Source organism: Nansenia antarctica (genome assembly GCF_963989245.1).
Source record: "Nansenia antarctica genome assembly, chromosome: 7".
NCBI lineage: Eukaryota > Metazoa > Chordata > Actinopteri > Argentiniformes > Microstomatidae > Nansenia > Nansenia antarctica.
This window is the reverse complement of record NC_137677.1, coordinates 26,240,954-26,262,023: the sequence shown is the minus strand read 5'-3', so window position 1 is coordinate 26,262,023 and position 21,070 is coordinate 26,240,954.

Sequence of the window (21,070 nt, the reverse complement as noted above, 5' to 3'; positions counted from 1 at the left end):
CAACAGCAAGCTCAGCCCCAGGAGTGGAGTGCCTTACAAGGTACACAAGAACTGTCCAAGGTTAGCCCACAGGCTCTGGAGGATCCTGGAGGTGATCTGGAGGAGGGGCAAGGCAGCTCACCAGTGGAGGTATGTGGAAGGGGTGTGGATTCCAAAGGAGGAGGAGTCGAAGAACATGGATCAGTTCAGAACCGTCTCGCTGCTCAGTGTTGAGGGAAAGATATTCTTCAACATTGTTTCCAGGCACCTGACAGACTACCTCCTGAGGAACTCCTACATCGATACCTCGCTCCAGAAAGGAGGGATCCCGAAGGTACTGGGGTGTCTGGAGCACACAGGCGTGGTCGCCCAGCTGTTCAGGGAAGCCCGGGAGAATACAGGGGACCTGGCTGTGCCGTGGCTGGACCTCGCAAACGCCTATGGGTCCGGTCCATACCTCACAAGCTGGTCAAAGAGGCACTGAACCGGCACCATATCCCAGGCAAGTTCAGGGACCTCATTTTCGAATACTACAACAACTTCAACTTTAAGCAACATTCCACACTTCTATCTGTGCAACATCCTTCGCTTAGTAGTGAGGACAGCACATCAGCATCACAAGGATGGGAGAGAGAGGCTAGGGGACAGATATCCAGCTAAGGTAAGGATAACACCACAATTAACACAGGTTGTGCCACCCCCATATATCTGAGGGTAAGTACTGAAGGTGGAGCAGGGAAATGATAACTGATAATAACAAGTCATAACTTGATGTAAGATAGAACACCTGAAGATACAATCACCAACTCACCTTCAGATCGAGTGTGTCCAGAGTAGATGTAAGCACTCATCACTGAAACACACAGAGAGAAACTCATGAGACTCACTACATTATAAATATCACTCAAGATTACACTCACATGAACATAGATACACACACACACACACACACACACACAGATTACACTCACATGATATGCATACAATCCTTTTCTAGTGACGAGAGAGAGAGAGAGAGAGAGGTAGAAAGAGGGAGAGAAGCAGAGAGGGAAAGAGATGTGTGTGTGTGGTCAGCTCTCCTCTCCTCTCCTCTCTTCTCCTTCCCTCCCCTTTCCTCTTCTCTCCTCTCCTCCCCTCTCCTCTCTTCTCCTTCCCTCCCCTTTCCTCTTCTCTCCTCTCCTCCCCTCTCCTCTCTTCTCCTTCCCTCCCCTTTCCTCTTCTCTCCTCTCCTCCCCTCTCCTCTCTTCTCCTTCCCTCCCCTTTCCTCTTCTCTCCTCTCCTCCCCTCTCCTCTCTCCTCACACACACACACACACACACACACACACACACACACACACACACACACATTGATATGGAGTGATGTTGTAATCACTACTCTGGAATGTTGTTTTTGGGTACTCATGTTACCGTCACGTGACCTAATGAATGAATGAATGAATGAATGAATGAATGGTCTTTATTATAATGATTACCAGATGTACTTAATAAATAAATAAACTGTAAAAAACCCTCAAATGTATGTGTCATGTATCACATCATGTAAGTCTCACTGAGTCCTGTGTGCCTTGTGTCGCCTCTATGCTGGACTGACCCAGATTCATCTGGTTCTAATGAATATGTTTCAACTGAGTATCCAAATTCTTCTTCTCCAATATCATCAGCATTACACACATGATCACACACATACAAGCACACAAACACATACACACCCATGTCACACATACACACAAACACAAGCAAACACTCACAGAAACACAAGAACAAATGCAAACAAACACAAACACACACACACACACACAGTACTCACAGAGTATGATGTAGAGAGAAGTGTGTTCCATCTTGTCCTGCCAGACACTGACTGTCTTCAGTCTCATAGTGACTGACTCTTAGACCAGAAACGCCCTAAAACACAGCCTGCCAATCACTTCCTAGAGAGAGACAGAGAGAGAGGAGGAGGGAGAGAGAGACGGACAGATCGGCGGAGAGAGACAGTCAGAGAGAGAGAAAAGAGAGAGAGAGAGAGGAATAGATGGAAGGAGAGAGAGACAGACAGATAGAGAGAAAGGAGGAGTGTGTGGGTGTATCTTAACCTCTGTTTTGAGGGACATGGCTGTATCTTATAATAAAAGGTTTGAGTCAACATCTCTGGTCATTTCTACGACTGTCTGTTACTGAGCTGTCCTTCAACAGGTCTGTCTGTTACTGAGCTGTCCTTCAACAGGACTGTCTGTTACTGAGCTGTAAAATGGACTGACTTATATAGCGCCTTATTCCAAAGTGCTTTACAACGGCCTCTCATTCACCCATTCACACACACATTCACACACCAATGGTGGCAAGCTACCATGCAAGGCGCACTCATTGGGAGCAATTTGGGGTTCAGTGTCTTGCCCAAGGACACTTCGACATGTGGCCAGCCGGGGCTCGAACCGCCAATCTGCCAACCTTGCGATCTTAAGACGCCAGCTCTACCTCCTGCGCCACAGCCGCCCCAGCTGTCCTTCAACAGGTCTGTCTGTTACTGAGCTGTCCTTCAACAGGACTGTCTGTTACTGAGCTGTCCTTCAACAGGACTGTCTGTTACTGAGCTGTTCTTCAACAGGACTGTCTGTTACTGAGCTGTCCTTCAACAGGTCAACTGTCTGTTACTGAGCTGTCCTTCAACAGTTCTGTCTGTTACTGAGCTGTCCTTCAAAAGGTCTGTCTGTTACTGAGCTGTCCTTCAACAGGACTGTCTGTTACTGAGCTGTCCTTCAACAGGACTGTCTGTTACTGAGCTGTCCTTCAACAGGACTGTCTGTTACTGAGCTGTCCTTCAACAGGACTGTCTGTTACTGAGCTGTCCTTCAACAGGTCTGTCTGTTACTGAGCTGTCCTTACTGAGCTGTCCTTCAACAGGTCTGTCTGTTACTGAGCTGTCCTTCAACAGGTCTGTCTGTTACTGAGCTGTCCTTCAACAGGACTGTCTGTTACTGAGCTGTCCTTCAACAGGACTGTCTGTTACTGAGCTGTCCTTCAACAGGACTGTCTGTTACTGAGCTGTCCTTCAACAGGACTGTCTGTTACTGAGCTGTCCTTCAACAGGTCTGTCTGTTACTGAGCTGTCCTTCAACAGGACTGTCTGTTACTGAGCTGTCCTTCAACAGGACTGTCTGTTACTGAGCTGTCCTTCAACAGGTCTGTCTGTTACTGAGCTGTCCTTCAACAGGTCTGTCTGTTACTGAGCTGTCCTTCAAAAGGTCTGTCTGTTACTGAGCTGTCCTTCAACAGGTCTGTCTGTTACTGAGCTGTCCTTCAACAGGACTGTCTGTTACTGAGCTGTCCTTCAACAGGTCTGTCTGTTACTGAGCTGTCCTTCAACAGGACTGTCTGTTACTGAGCTGTCCTTCAACAGGACTGTCTGTTACTGAGCTGTCCTTCTACAGGACTGTCTGTTACTGAGCTGTCCTTCAACAGGACTGTCTGTTACTGAGCTGTCCTTCAACAGGACTGTCTGTTACTGAGCTGTCCTTCAACAGGTCTGTCTGTTACTGAGCTGTCCTTCAACAGGTCAACTGTCTGATTAAATCCAGTCCTGGACAAACATATTGGCACCCCAGCACTTCTGTCAGATAATGCACCACTTCTCCCAGAAAATTGTTGCAATTACAAATGCTTTGGTATTCACATGTTTATTTATTTTGTTTGCATTGGAACAAAACAAAAAAGCAGAGAAAAAAAGGCTAATCATTTCTTTATAATTTAGTTTTTCTACTACACGCATGATTCCCTCTAAACCAACGTGGAATATGGAATTGGTCAATATAAACCTGTTCTGTCAGATAAAAAAGACTGGTTCTGATTAAATAAAGATGTCATGGTAAAAGACAAAAAATAATGCACAAGGGGTTCACATACTTTCAAGCATCACTGTATGTGTTTGTTAGTGCAAGTGAGGTGTTACATGATGCCATAGTGCAATTCAGAAAACAAGTGTGATTACGACAGTGCTAAATTCAAACAAAGCAAGAAAAACACAGAAAACACTCCGTCTTATATCCATAATACATTTCTATACACTTCAATTCAATTCAATTCAACTAGATTCCAAGATGGCGTCCAAATTAGCTCCCCTGGTGCTTGGAAAAAAGACTAAAAATAAGAGGGCCAAGGGTAAAATAAAAAAGGGAAAAGAGCTGGTTTACATAAATAAAGGCTATGTACACTATCTACTATACTATACTACTATACTATACGATAAAACACTGTGCTGTACTCTATGCTATGCTATAAATATACTAACTTTTTCCTATATCTGAACCTTATGTACACAAGGGTTGTCATATTGCACATAGTATTGTTGCACATTCATTTAAAGTGTCGCAGTTTGAAGGTTTGAAATGTTCACAGTTGTATTTCAATATTGCACGTATGTTTACAATCTAGTAGCTGCCATCAAATTGTCTAGATTGTCCAGGGCCTAGAACCTAGGTCTTTGCTGTGTTCAGGGCCTGAATGGCCCTAGGGTAGTGTTGTATGTTGTGATGTTGTTATCCCATTCTAGTTTGTTGGAGACGGTCGTGCCCAGAAACTTTAATTAATCCATTATTCATGTTTTCCTATTAGTTGCTTCATCGACCGTTTGATCTTTGAACCTTTATTTCACCTAGTAATTGAGGGGGTGTTTATAGATTATTGAAACATTTCGAAAACAACAGTGTTGCCTTGACAACAGACACGTACGGCACCCAGGCCTCTCCATCATATTTGTATTTTATTTTTATATTATATTTGTATTTTTAAAAAATGTGGGGGAGTTTGTGACGTCTGATGCATCTGATATACTATACCATAATATTAGACCTCACCGCTGGTCATAGGATAGACGTCAGCTATTCCCGCGAGACCAGGAAACGGGATGTGGAACGGGATGTGGAACTAAGATGGCGGATCCATAAACGCACACAGTGCTGAGACTGAAGACAACACGAGTCATTTATTAAGTTTATAACTGTGCTAGAGGGCAAACATTACAATATGTTCACTTATTACACAAAGACTGGGAAAGCGACACGAGCTTGAACAACAACGGAGGCGCCGACCTGACGGTAGGAAAAACTGTTTTGTGATTTTGTTGAATTTCGGGACATTTGGATTTCAGGAAATCTCTCCTCATCTCTCTCTCTCTTCGCCGGTGCCTTTAATCCCATAAACGTATCTATATATCTATCTATATATATATATAACGTATTTAATCCCGTTTCCTAATCGAAAATGCAACATCATCAGCGACGACTACACGACCGATCAGGACAGTCTGTTAACTGACAAAGCAAACCACTTTTTTTTGTAGTGGTATCCCAGGGTATATATATGTAGTGGTGTCCAGGGTATATATATGTAGATGCCAGTGGGTTAAACTAAAACAATAACATACTTTCATCCTTTGATTCCAAGTCCCAGAGAACAATCAACACATTGAGACTACAAGTGTGACGCGGAGGTCGACGCTCTGGCCAACGGGGACAACTTCGAGACGGTCACCTGGCTCTCCGACCGGGAGATAGTGGAGGCTCCCACACCGGGGTGGCGGGCGAGGCAGTACAGAGTCAAGGCTGTACAACCGACAAATATACTACAAGAAGGTACACATCTGGACTATTGTGGTGCACCACTGTGTTGGTTAGTACATTAGTACTAAGCAATCTAGGAGGACCATTAGCTGTATCGTGAGTCTCTGTGAGGCGCCCTAATGCATGGAGAGAGTTGAGATAACGGGATATGGATATGGTCAATAGGAATGCAATTACCGTACCCAGCCTTCAGGATGTGGCGGCTGCGCCCCTTGCTACTACAGTAAATCTAGTTTCATTGCAATAGGCTTTCACATGAGGCAAGTACTTGGCCAAAGGGGAATTTATACTGCAGGGAAGACTTGGCAGAGTACCAATACTCTCTCTGTCTACTCTCTCTCTCCTTTCTCCCTCCCTCTCTCTCTCTTTCTCCCTCCCTCTCTCTCTCTTCCTCCCTCTCTCTCTCTCTCCCTCTCTCTCTCTCTCTCTCCCTCCCTCCCTCTCTCTCTCTCTCCTTCTCTGCCTTCCTCTCTCTCTCTCTGTCTACTCTCTCTCTCTCTCTCTCTGTCTACTCTCTCTCTCTCCACTCTCTCTCTCTTTCTCCCTCCCTCTCTCTCTCTCTCTCTCTCCCTCCCTCTCTCTCTCCCTCTTTCTCTCCCTTCCTCTCCCTCTCTCCTACATGGCCCCGAGGCCATTCATGCCAAACTAGTCTATTGAAAAACATTTGAGTATTCTAGTTTTCCCTTTCCCCACTATGTTACATTACATTTTTAGACACTTTTAGCAGACGCCTTTAATCCCCTCTGTCCAAGTATATGACACATGGTGTTGTGGCCAGAACGTTTGACTACCGAGCTAGCGACAGAGAGTTCACACAGGTTAGGAAAGGGCCTTTCAGTTTCACCATAGGGCATAGATAAACCTCACACATCATGAAGATATTTAATGACTAGGCCCTACGCCTCATCTTTAATATTGTTATATTGGCTGTAACTCAACCGTGTTATGGGCTCAGACACTTACTGTAAGTCTCCGTCCTCCATTGTCAACGTATATGGTTCCGTGTCTTCTTGTTTGGTTTGCGTCTCGAGGCAGTTAGAAAGCGTTTTTTAAATATGTAAAAAAAAAAAAAAAAACGCTCGATTTCAGCACTGTCCAATCAAATCAAAGTTGATTTGTCATATACAACGGGCTACGGCTGTATTCTGTGTAGCTATATGGGTCAATGACGTGATGTGCATATTTTTGTGTCATGTATATTATTTCCATTTAATTTTAATAGATTTAATAGATTAATCAATTCAAGTCACATATGATTTTATTCTATACAACATGGTTAGTTTGAATGTATTGTCAGTACATTCTAATAATATGGATTACTTTGTGTTTTAGCATCTCAAACCCCCAAAATGTCAGGTGGCCCAACCGCCATGTAACGACTGTGGGTTATTGCATTTACTGCTGTTCTCTGGTTCATGTTCTTATACCAGTGCTCAGTATAGAGTATTTTAGATGAACATTCGTAATATAGTCTCTGATGTTCATGGTCATCTAAATCAGACGATTTTGTGAAACAAATAATGTTCCCGCTAATGGGTTAACCAAGCAGCCTCGCACCTAACGCTAGCTTGGAACTATTCATAGCAATATGCGCGGGGCAAAAATAATCTATTGCCTCTAAAATCACCACGAACAGAACGGCGGAGGTACGGGTAAGCAGGGATCATGTCCAGGGCTGCCAAGTTTCACCAAAAGTTTGGAGTGAGATTTTTTGGCGGTGGAGCGACCCAAAACTGTGCACGTTTTGGCGGCAGCGGCCCCTCTCTCCCACCCAATTATTTGTGCTAGTTTCCTGCAATTTTACATGTTGTTCATAATAAACCAGCACAAGAAATGAAAATAATTAACATTTGTGACTGCTCCTGGTGTTTCTGGACACCTCTCGGAAATGAGAAAGACGTCAAATTCGTCTTTAAAGTTTTTTTTTTTTTTTTTTTGATTTTCGTTTTTTTAGCTAACATTCAACTCGAAGATGTGAAGTACCCACTCGTTATTTTTCCGAACAGTTTTACGTTCATTAAATAAGTGTAATCTATAACACAATGACTTCGTTTCTTGTTGTTTGATGGGGATTCATTATCTTTGATGGGGATTTTCTGTGCTTAGTGATTTCCGGTGTAGCAACTTTCAAATACTCATGTCGTCTTCAATTTGTTTCCGATTTCAATGTATGATGCATCATTTGAAAGCTTACAATCTGTAGTTTAAGCACATGTAAAAGACTGAAAAATGATTTCGCCTACAGGTAGCCCTTTTCATTGGGCTGTGTCACATTTTATAAAACAAGACAAAAATTCAGACAATATCATATTTATGAAATCTTAATGAACAAATACAGTAGCCTACAGACTCTAAAAGAAAAATGGGCCCCATCAACAGGACTCAGCCCCTTGGTCAGCAGCAGAAAGACCCGTGGTCATCATCTTATATACAGTGCATTGCTCATAGATGGCTATCATGTTATACAGTACATACCAGGGTTTTTCCTGGGTCAGAATGAGGCCTTGGTGGTTGATCTTGTGCGCGCGTAGCGCGGCCACATTTTTTTTGAGGGACCCCCAATTGTTGTATTGTAAATTGCAATTACTATTTATTATTACTATTGTAGGAGCCAGATATGGTCCTGTGATACGTGTTGTAATTCACTGTGTGGGCATGGGGTGGCGCTGTCACAATACCTGAGGCAGGTGTATATCAGGTAGCACATTTGTTGTTGTTGTCGTCAGGTGTTGACCCCGGAAGGGCAAATAGGTTTGACCGCAAGGGCGCTAAGTTTGTTATTGTTATTGTTTGTACCAGTGATTAAGCCATTGATGGCACATAGTAACACAATAAATGTTTATTATGCAGCAAACCAACGACTACGGATCTTATGTAACCAACAGCAACACATCAAACTAGGACGCACTGCGCGTCAACCGGACAATCCGTCGGGTTAGCATCTCAGTAGCAAGTAGTAGACTATGCTCCTTTAACAATTATTATTAATGTACCTGGTTATGTTACAGTAGAGAAACAAATGCATTTAGTAATGACTTACGCCAAATTGGTGCAACCCAGTCCAGTAGGCTACCAGATACGATGTTGTAATGTATGCACATATTTTGCTACCACGGTTGCCAGACGGAATTGACAATGTCCAGCCCAACCGGTCTAAAAGCTGCCGAATCCACCCGTCCAGTGTGACCAAAAGTAGCCCAATCTGGCAACACTGCTTGCTACGTTCTTGCAGCTCGCGTGAACACAGGTTCTTCCATCAGCGCTCGCCTGCCGCTTCGACTGCAGACTCAAGTTAACGCGCGTGCAGAAAGATGCCACGAAACTCATGTCCGGTAAAACAAATTGTTATTTCTCGCCGTGAGAAATAGAGATGTGGCGTGAGAGCATGAGAACTGGTTGAAATGCGTGTGTCTCACGGTGATTGCGTGAGACTTGGCAGCCCTGATCATGTCGGTGTCCTCAAAGGTAAGAGTTGGTTTTCTTTAACTCAACTGATAGCATTACCTTGCTGTTGTTGTTTACCGAATGCTCCATCTGACTGTCACACTGATTTTACTTGTGTAAACAGTAACGTTAGCCGGTTTTTACGTCTTTGTTTTGAGCGCCAGTGCGCGTTTTATGCGCGTGCACTCTTCAGGGCCTGAAAAAATTTCGAGGGTCACTGAGGGTCTTGTATCTCTGGGGGGGGGGGGAGTTTTGTATCTCTGGGGGGGGGGGGGGGGGGGGGGGGGGCTGATGAAAAGGTTCCTGTGAAGATCCTGAGGAACATTGGGGGCGTCTGAATCATTTGTGTTAGTCAGTGTTCCTTTCTTGCCGGGGACAGACAGACACACACCGGAGTGTTTTGGATCAGGGATTAGGGTTGTCGGTTCCCTTACATAGACTGGAGCTGATGTCCGATCTGGTGCAGGGTGAGGTTATATGAATGAATGGACTTTATTGTCATTGCTACAGTACAGGTACCAAACAACGAAATTTAGGAGGGGTGGCTCCCCTGGTGTTAGGAAAGGGAAAAAATAAAAACTTTTAGAAAAAGAATAAAATCACAAGAAGGTAAGGAGCTGGTTTACATAAATAAAGGCTATGTACACAATCCACTGTACTATACTGCACAGATAGTCAACTAGGGTTGTCATATTGCACAAAAGTATTTTTTCACGTTATTTAAAGTGTCAGTTTGCAGGCTTGAAATGTACATGTTTGTGCCTCAGCACTAGCTGCCATACAATCCGTCCAGACTGTCCTGGGCCCAGAACTTAGGCCTTTGCTGTGTTCAGGGCCTTGACGGCCCTGTGGTAGAAGCAGTTCTTCAGTCTGTTTGTCTTATCGGCCGGGGTCCTGTACCTCCTTTTCGAGGGCAGCCTGATAAAGTGTACGTGCCCAGGGTGGGTCGGGTCCCTGGAGATCTTGGAGGCCTTCCTGAGACAGCGTGTGTTGTACAGCTCTTCCAGTAAGTAAGTAAAATGTATTTATACAGCACCTTTCCCAGACCAAGGGTCACAAAGTGCTTTACATAATAAAGAAGAAACACAATAAAGCATAATAAAAGAGCGAAAGTCGTAGCAGGTTAAAACAGGCAAACAAGTGAAAATAAGAACAAGTAACAAACAAGTGTACAACAACATCAACAGGACACAGACAGACAGGCCCTAGGGGCTATCCAGAAGCCTGTCTATCTATACAAGACAGTCTTTAGCGTTTTTTTAAAAACCTTGACCGAGCCAGCTGATCTAAGATCCAAGGGCAGAGCATTCCAATTCTGTAAATCTGAATAAACAATAAAATATAAAAAAATGGTAATACCATAATGGTATATTTACAGTACATGGACAGTGGATTGAAGCATTGGAACAAACCCTCACTCATTGGAAATGTCTGGTTTTTGTAGTTGGACATACGATTTTCTTACAGGTGAGAGTAAGTAAAGACAGTATCTGACTGCATTGCCCACAGCAACCCAATATTCAATTAGAATGATGTTATGATTTGATATGAATTCAATGTATACCTCTTATTAAATTATAAATACTCTGGTTGTAATATTTGCCTTTTGGTTGACAGCAAAAGAGGGAGAGAGGAGGATAGAGAGGGAGAGAATGAGAGAGCAGGATGGTGTCGGCACACCAGAGAGAGAGCAAGAACCAGGTGAGAAAGTGGACATGTAGTCAAGACCACATAAGTAGCCTTGAGAACGGCCCTTAGGGGGCAGGAGCCTATCTCCTGTTTCTGTAGCGTGAGGCAGCTTGATGTACAAGTACAGTCTATGCCACCCCCCCCAAGGCAGCAAACACTGGTGTAGATGCATACTGTATGCATAAGTGAGTGTGGTGGTGCTTATGGGGTGTCGCTACGGGACAGGTGTCGCTCTGACTGGGAGGGCAAAATCACAGTATACCCACTAGAAAAAACTAGACTATACCACTGAAGACACATATAAATGAACTAACAGGCAACAAAGGAGTGACACATTAATAATGATAATAACAACAATGCACACATTCACACACACAATACACACTCAACATATGCTTATACACACACGCACACACGCACGCGCACACACACACACACACACAATAAATGGCTTGTGTTGACTTCAGTCTCAGCACTGTGTGGGTTTATTGATCCACCTGTTAGACTAATTATTATTGTGTACGGCAGCACTTTTTGGGGAAAAAAGGAGTTGTAACATCTGACGCATCTGATATACCGTATTTTCCGCACTATAAGGCGCACTTTAATTTTCAAAAAAAACGACAGTGCGCCTTATAACCCGGAGCGCCTTATATATGGATCAATTGGTTAATTTGTTGATCCATACTGGTTGTACACGGCGCTCAAGGCGCTCTGTCAAAATGTTTCAGTACGACTGGTAAACTACAAAGCCGCACCGCTTGCAGCATTACGGTAATCAGTAAACACCGGTATACTGTGCTTACTCACAGTCCCACACCACAAGACCCCAAGTAAAGAAGACTAAACAGAGTTTCCGAGGGAACAAAGTGAGATTCTTGGTGCTTTCAACTTGAAGTTTTAAAGTACCCACTCGATATAATAAACAACAGTTTAACGATCACTAAACACTTATCATTTGTGTATTGGATTCATTATTCTCGTTTGCCGGAGGCTACCGGTAAGGGAGGGTTGACTTGTAAACATAGTTTCGTTTTAGCTCGTGTTCAAAAGCAAGAACTGTGTGTTCATCTAGTTATGTGTAGTTATGTGTTTTTAGCATGTCGATGTTCTCCCAGTATGTTGTCATGTTATTAAAATACAGTTTAGACCTTCGTAGCGATGTGTTTTGTTAGCTGTTAGCCGCTAGCAGCGTTTGTTGTGGTTTGGTCAGAGTCACTTTTCTCCCATTCAGTGTTTGAGGTGAACCAACATTCAAATACGCCTGTCGTGTTCAATCTTTCTCTGATTTGAATGTATGACACATCATTTGAAAGCTTACAATCTGTAGTTTAAGCATGTGTAAAAACTGAAAAAGTACGTTGCACATTTCACCAGGAGCTGTCACATATTGGTTGTTGGTTATAATTGTATAGCCTATTGGTTGTTTTCTGGTGTTGTTTTGCTCTGTTTGTAGTCTACTTGATGTATTTTTATCAGCTGTTAAATCACCACAGCGGTTAATCCACTAATAGAGATAATAGCAGATTGAAAATGCTTGTAGCTAACTACTCTATATCTCGTGGTTGCAGCTATTGCGAATTGCTATTCACGCGAGTCAGCTGTGAATCACCGCAGGTCCTTGACGCTTGTTGCAAAAATGGATGACGAACGGCTGATACTTGAGGTGGAAAAATATATATTTTTGACAGTGGAGCAGGTAGAACGTTGACGGTGACAACGCTCAGGTGGAGCTTGGACAACTGGAAGTTGACACAACACCGATGGAGAGGTGACGCAACGCAGTAGGTGGAGCTTGGGCGTAACGCAACCCCAGTCAAACGTTTGACTGCAGTATCTATTCTATGCGCCTTATAATCCGGTGCGCCTTATAATCCGGTGCGCCCTGTATATGAAAACAGTTCTAAAATAGGCCATTCATTGAAGGTGCGCCTTATAATCCGGTGCGCCTTATAGTGCGGAAAATACGGTACTATAAATCATAATATTATACCTCACCGCTTGCCATTCAGGCCCTGAACACAGCAAAGACATAGGTTCTAGGCCCTGGACAATCTAGAAAACTTGATGGCAGCTACTAGATTGTAAACATAAGTGCAATATTGAAATACAACTGTGAACATTTCAAACCTGCAAACTGCGACACTTTAAATGAATGTGCAACAATACTATGTGCAATATTAGGGATGCACGATATGCATTTTTTCCAACCGATACCGATACCGATGTTTACCCGCTTCTCGTGGCCGATAACCGATATGAGAACAGATATAATTTCATAGTTGATAACCTGTAGTTCATGCACACCTGAAGGTAAGAAAGGCTATGTAGTGAGCAAAGATTGATGATTTAATATTCCATAGTGATCTCACCAAATCTAACTTTCATCACTATTGTTAACACAACAAAGAGAACACTTCTGACTCTTCAAATGTTCATTTATTATTTCCTCTAACAAACAAAATCTGTTATAGACAGTGCACATTGCTTTTTTTAGCCAAGATCTGGCCTCCTTTTATGAAAACAAAAAAGGCTCACCTAAGAGTAATTAGATCAAAAAAGTGTCAAAAATAAAGTGCATCAGTCAATACAAAAATAAATACTTTTATAGAACCAAAAGCCTCTGGCTGCTTAGTCTGCAGATAAACAGAATGACACAAGGCACATAGTAGGCTACACTAGTATGCTTAATAAAGCAACTGAAAAGGGCTATGCTACTTTTAGTGGATGAGGATGAGGTAGGTTGTGATAAAGCCGATCAAACGTTTTGCATAAGAATTACAAATAAATTGCACTGACATGGAAAAACAAAATGTGCATGTTTTCGTAACATCGTTCAGTATGAGTTCATATAGCTCGCTGGTAGCTTTATAATAACGTTCAATTGTCCCATTTTTTCAGACAACGGTCTCGTCTGACAGGTTTAGCGACGGTAGCTATCTGGCTAGTGGCTGCGTTCGTAATTTCGCTCTAGAAGTCTGATCAGCACTCTTGGAATGCCTCTCGTCCAATCAGATTACTTGGTCCCTTTATGACGTTGAACCCATTGTGCGCTCCGGCGGTCTCAGAGTGAATTTACGAACGCAGCCTATATCAAACGTTATGAACGCCGGGAATGAAGACATTGCTAACGATGCTAACGTGTCGGCTAGTTTGCTGGCGTCATGGTGATAGCATCATGAGCGCGACAACCGTAACCGGAAATATTTCCGGCTTCATATTATCGTCTCTATATCGGCTAAAATGTATAAAACCGATAAATATTTAACTCATTGACTGCCAAAGACGCCAATTGGCGTCTTATAGAATAGTAACGTTGACTGCCAAATGGCGTCTTTGGGTTTTTTTTTTTTTTCGCGGGGATCGCGTTATTGACATGTTCTACACCTAGTGTGTGAATTTCAGACTTGGGTGTAATGTATTTCGGTCCCAGATGGGGGCAGTAGTTCGATTTAGCTCAGCTCTAAAAGCCTGGAGAAGGAAGTGGCTTGCTGTGGGTTGTAGTAATGGCGAAACGGATCAGGGTATGTGCCAAACGCGGCGCGGAGCATTGCGGCCATCGCGCGACTCTTCAAACAGTTCAGAGTCGGACGATACAGAAAAAGTGCAGAAAAAAAAAATAAAAAATCTGCAGAAAAAGCTCGTTTTCTCTGTTTATTGGTCAAAATCAGGTGTTTTTGCTGAAACCACCCTATGTTCTACGGCCGATTTCTAAACACTCAAAGAGGCTAGAAACAAACTTTCTTTTTCTGATGAAAGAAGAGAGTCTAAAGTTTTGGTAGATATGTTCAATGTTTATGTAGTCCGAAAAGTCAATATTTGGTGGGTCTTCAAAGTTCAGCGAAAATGCCCCAAAAGTCTGGCAGTGTGGAGCTCTCCGCTCTGAACATGGCTGGCAGTCAAAGAGTTTAATAACATTAATTTCCCAATATCGGGCCGATAATTATCGGTGCCGATAATATCGTGCATCCCTATGCAATATGACAACCCTTGTGTACATAAGGTTCAGATATAGGAAAAGTTAGGATATTTATAGCATAGCATAGAGTACAGCACAGTGTTTTATTGTATAGTATCAGTGTTTCCTCCAGGATTTTACACATTAGTGGCGGAGCGTTCCTCTCTTTTTTTTCTTTCGCGTGCACGCGCATAAAACGCGCCCTGGCGCTCAAAACAAAGACGTAATTTCACCAAAAGCTAGAGGGTGGCAACAATTATAATGTCTTAAATAGCGGTTAAGTCATTAAAGCCGAGCAGGTGATTGTATATAGAAGGTGATCAAATACCAATATATCCTACAGCTGCAGCGGAACATGCGGAACGCGCATTACACACACACACAGAAAGATCAATACGAAGTAGGCCAGTGGTGTAGTCTAGGTGATACGCAGGACTACGCCGTATACCCACTAGGAAAGGCCAAGGATTTGCGTATACCCACTTAAAAATGTGCGAGGATACGTAACGGCGTTTTGTGACAGAACTTTCACTTTCATTCATAAACTTCACCCCGTCTGTGTTACGAAGCACTTGACTTTTGGACCATTGGGACTGACTATAGCGTCATATACCATCAACGGGGGGAAATGCGACATGAAATATGACAAAATGCAGCACTATCATGCACAGATCAGCCTTATAATATATAACGTTAGACAGGGAGCGCAGATGTATTTTTATGAACGATATGAGGCTGGGAGGGAAAAATCACAGTATACCCACTAGAAAACACTAGACTACACCACTGAAGTAGGCCTATGAGAGTACACGCACAAAACCGGCTAACGTTACTCATTAACTGTTTACACAAGTAAAATCACAGTGTGACAGTCAGATGGAGCATTCGGTAAACAATAGGGCTGGGTATCGCCACTGATTTCCCAAAACGATTCGATTTCGATTCGATTCGATTCCGATTCGATTTAGTTACAATATCAATTTTCCTTGAATATGAAGAGATTCTCAGAACTAATGCTATAAATGGTTCAAGGAACCCTATAACATGTAGCATTGTTAAACATATCAATGTTTACATTAAGAATTGACTCCAAAGCAGTTACATGAATGTACTTCTTATTGGAACATAAATGAACATCATTGACCAACATTTTGCTAAATCAGACACGACAAAAAGTGCTTTTTAACGTGCTTTACTGCAGCCAGTGTAAATAAAGGGGCTACAAACATAGCCTATCGGTAAACAAGACATCACATATCCCTCAGGACAGTCTCAAATAGCTTATTTGCATAATATATATATATATACAAAATAAAAATGTGCAAAACTCAAACGAAAATAGTGCAATAGATGAGGGTATTTTGGGGAACAAAAAAACACATTGTAAACCATAATGTCCATGAAACTAAAGCCCTTCATTACTGCTTTCTCACTTTTTGGAGATTGGAAGATTTTATTCAGGAATAAACATAATTGGAAAATCAATGATTATTAAAATACTGTAGTATACAGTAACAATAAGTTAGTGGAAACACCACAAATCTACGGAACCACTTATTGAGGCATCACCCTGACGTGAAACATGGAAAAGAGGATCCGAAACAAGCCTCGCTGATAAAGTGGCAAGTGATTGTCAGGTACGAGTCCACTGCTCTGGATGTCCAGCTGTCCCACGTTATGGCAACTCTCTCTGCTGGCTGTCAGGGTGATGCCTCAATAAGTGGTTCCGTAGATTTGTGGTGTTTCCACTAAATGTAACCTCCACTGCGCACAGCTTGCATATGGCTTTGCTTTTGTCCTGCTCATCTCTATCGTCATAATTTTTACATCCAAAATGCACCCAGACATCTGCCTTTAAGCCTGGTCGTTGCGTGAGATATGATAAATTATTGTAGCGCGAGATCTGGCCACGAGATCTCGTTGCGGGTTGAAGCTGCAAGCAAAAAAAAACTAAAAAAGATCGATCTCGGGATTTATGAATCGATAATCGCTCATTCAATAGATCGATTCAGAATCGGGAAATCGATTTTTTGAACCCAGCCCTAGTAAACAACAACAGCAAGGTAATGCTATCAGTTGAGTTAAAGAAAAACAACTCTTACCTTTGAGGACACCAACATGAGCCCTGCTTACCCGTACCTCCGCCGTTCTGTTCGTGGTGATTTTAGAGGCAATAGATTATTTTTGCCCCGCGCATATTGCTATGAATAGTTCGAAGCTAGGTGCTTGCACGTTAGGTGCGAGAATGCTCGGTTAACCCATTAGCGGGAACATTATTTGTTTCACAAAATAGGCTGATTTAATTGACCATGAACATCAGAGACATACATTACGAATGTTCATTTAAAATATTCTATACTGAGCACTGGTATAAGAACATGAACCAGAGAACAGCAGTGTTATGTACGACAGTATGTCATTGCAGCACTTTGTTGCACTTTACGACGTCACGTTCTGTACGTCCGTTAGAGCTTTACAACGGTGTGTGTGTGTTGTCAGAATGAATGGCACTTGACAGTAAACGGAGCTCAGTTTGTATACCTGTGTGGATCTACATTTATTAGCATAACACAAACATAATAAGCAGTAAATGCAATAACCCACAGTCGTCACTGATGTTGCATTTTCGATTAGGATACGGGATTAAAGGCACCGGCGTGTGTCCCGCTAAATTCGGACCAATCACAAAACTGTTTTGAAAGCGCGTCGCCTCGCGCCGCGTGCCTGTTCAGAGCGATTCAGTCTCGATTGCAGTGCAAACACAAACGACGAGGTTAATTGCAACATTGTAACATATTGTAAATAACTACCTCTAAATCGTAACGAAATGTTGGTCTGGAAGCGGCCTAAATCTAGCTTCAATCTGCTTTTTTTCTGTTCTCCGGTCATAATAACTCGCTGCCTTTCTGCGCAGCCTGAATCAAAGTGGACTGTCTGAATCAATTAGTGGCAGAGGACATTCATTGGTGGCGGCCCGCCACCAATAAATGCATATAGAGGAAACACTGAGTATAGTAGTATAGTATAGTAGATAGTGTACATAGCCTTTATTTATGTAAACCAGCTCTTTTCCCTTTTTTATTTTACCCGTGGCCCTCTTGCAGGGTTGCCACGCTACCTGGAAAACAGGGAAAACATGGAAATTATTGAGCCCTGTTCCATACCTGGAAAAGGCATGGAAACTGAGCAAAATTGAAAATTAACATGGAAATCTTGTGTTGTCCTGGAAAATTTGATAGGCTTTCTAAAACATTTAATAATCTAAGTTTATTCTCAAATGTAAGTAATTGGCTTGGAACTGTCTGTGGCTGTTCTAAATGTGGCTTTATCAATGTTGGTTGGCAAGCACATTGATGTGCTTGCTAGCTAGCTAGCTAGCGCTTGGAATGTGTTGCTAACGGTAACGGCCTATAGCGCTAATACTTCCTGATATCCGCGAGTGGGGGGCGCAAGTTAAAACGGTCACATCTCAGCGTAGGAACGTTGGATTTACTCAGGAAGTGGTAGAAGTTTGACTGGCGGTCAATGCAAATGTGTGATCTTTGCTACTTTAATAGATGATGCATTTGCCAAGTGATCAGTATTTAGCCTGTATGGTATATATAGTATATGTATGTGGATATATATATATATATATATTTATATGAAGATGTTATAGCTAGCTAGCTATGATTTATTATCAAAATAATGAACAGCAAGCTAGATCCAAAACTAGGGCCGGTGGAGGAGGGCAAGTGTCACATTGGACAGACTACCAAAACAGAAAAATAAAGTATCTTAACTACAGCAAGTGATAGATGTCAGAAATACATTATCTGGAGATTCAATAAGGTAGTTGTATATGTCAGGATATGGGTTAGGGTTATATGACATCTCAGGCCGTCGGGTCGTTAAGCCACATAGATGGAGGCAGACTGAAAGGACACACATCAAAATTATTTCATGATTTTTAAAATATATAACGACGTAGATCATTGATCGGCAACGACACTATATCATTGTTTGCCTGACTGGCCATCGGATTTGGGCTCCTAATAGCTACAAATCAATACTGTTTTCTTATTTTAACGTATAAAAGTAGCAAAGACCATAAATTTGCATTGACCGCAAGTCAAACTTCTAACAATTCTACCACCCAAAAGGGGGCGTGATCGTTCTGATGACAGGGAGATGACGTATGACTGCTCTGATGAATTGGAATCACCACCATCACCTATACGTTTTAGGGAACCAAGTTTTTCAGCCCAGTGGTGTTCTAGGCTGGAAATTAGTTCTAGTTTAATACATCTACACTGAGCTATCAAAACACTGGTTAGACAGCTAACTATCTCTAAGCATTTAAGAGCTGATTGCACATCTAGACGGCACATCTTTTAAATCAAGTAAGTAGTCAGGTGTCCTCCTGGGGTGGGGGTGGGCCGGTGTGGTGGACGGGCAGGGGCGGAAAGTTTTAACCGTCTAGATATCATCACAAAACATGGTACCTGGAAAATCAAGAGGTGGTATGGAAAATTATTTCAAGGCAAGCGTGGCAACCCTGTCTTGTCTTTAGTCTTTTTCCAAGCACCAGGGGAGCCCCCCCTCCTAAATTTCGTTGTATGGTACCTGTACTGTATTAATGACAATAAAGACCATTCATTCATTCATTCATTCATTCATTCATTGCCATAGGATAGACGTCAGCTATTCCCGCGAGACCAGGAAACGGGATTTGAAATGGCGGGACGTGAAACTAAAATGGTGGATCAATAAACGCACACAGTGCTGAGACTGAAGACAACACGAGTCATTTATTAAGTTTATAACTAGAGATGCTCCGATCTGATCGGCGCCGATCGATATCGGCCGATATGGCCTTGATCGGTTTTGATCGGAGTTCTCAAAACGGCCGATCAAACACGGCCGATCAGTTTACATAGAGAAATGGCGTCGCCAGTCTGGCAATATTACACAGTGTCGGAAAGAGACAACAAATATGCAGTTTGTAATGTCTGCTCAAAAGAAATTCCTCGCGGAGGAACGCACGCAAGGTCTTTCAATACCACGAATATTAGGGATGTCCCGATCCCACTTTTTCACTACCAATACCGATACCTGGGCTTCGGGTATCGGCGATATCGATACCGATCCGATATTTGTATACATTTTTTGACCCCTGAATAATAACAAATACCTCCCCAGTATATAGTCCACACCAACAACAGTTAAATTAAAGACTGCCAGCCTTTATTAAAGCAACAAATGCGACGTGTTGTGGATTGGAACTACGGATCATAAGCTTTCAAATGATGTGTCATACATTGAAATCCGAAAAAATATGAAGTTAGAGTCATTTGAATGTTGTTAGACGTCAGGCACATATAGGGTTAACCTCTTTGTAATGAAACCGGAAGCACACAGCGCTATGCGCATTTTAAGCGCATATAGGACTCGCGTGAAGCATTTCTGCGACTCGCGTGAAGCATTTCTGTGACTCGCGTGAAGCATTTCTGCGACACGCGTTTCTGTTCACTGTTTTCATTCCCTCATCGCTTATACACATACGTTTGACTGCGCATGACAGTAGGATCGGATCGGAGCCTTTTTTTTTTCTGGTGCGATCCCCGATCCAGCATTCAGGACCAATATCGGGTCGATATCCGATATCAGTATCGGATCGGGACATCCCTAACATACGGCATTTGCTGCGTTCGTCGATTCGCTCAGAGAGCGCCGAAGCGCACACTGGGCTCGACGTCATAAAGGGACCGAGTGCTTTGATTGGACGAGAGACGTTCCACTAGTGCTGGTCAGAGTTCCAGCGCGACTTCACGAGCGTAGTGTAGGTAGTGTTCAGCGACGTCATGTGACCCCGCGAGCAGGAAGTCACTAAGCTAGGCTAAGGCCCATAGCAACAACTATTAGCGCGTGAGTTTTAGGTCTTCCTCTGTGCACCTTGCACAAGTGTAGATAGCGAGCGACTTTTCAGCATAGCAGGACATCTTTTAGATGATAAGAGGAACAGGCTGAGTGCCAAAAACGCTGAGATGCTTGTATTTCTCAAGGCTAATCTGCCAGTGATGCTGCTTAATCAGAAGTAAGGTTTGAGTCTGAAATCTCCTTAGGTGCAATGTTTTGTTTTTTTGTTTTATTGATTATTGCTGACTTGCTGTCTTATCTCCTCCTAAATATGACTTGAAACTGACTGACTTGAAACAGTATTTTATATTTGGCTATAGCCTGTTTATGTTGCAGTTTAGTTTGGGTATGTTTATTGTTCCTCAGGAAAGCTAGAGCTCCAAGTTCTCTAAGAGCCCCTAGTTCCTCTCATTCGAGTGGAATGTTGCACATTTGATGTGACAGTGTACATTTTATTTATTATGATTTTTATTTTCACATTTTATTTG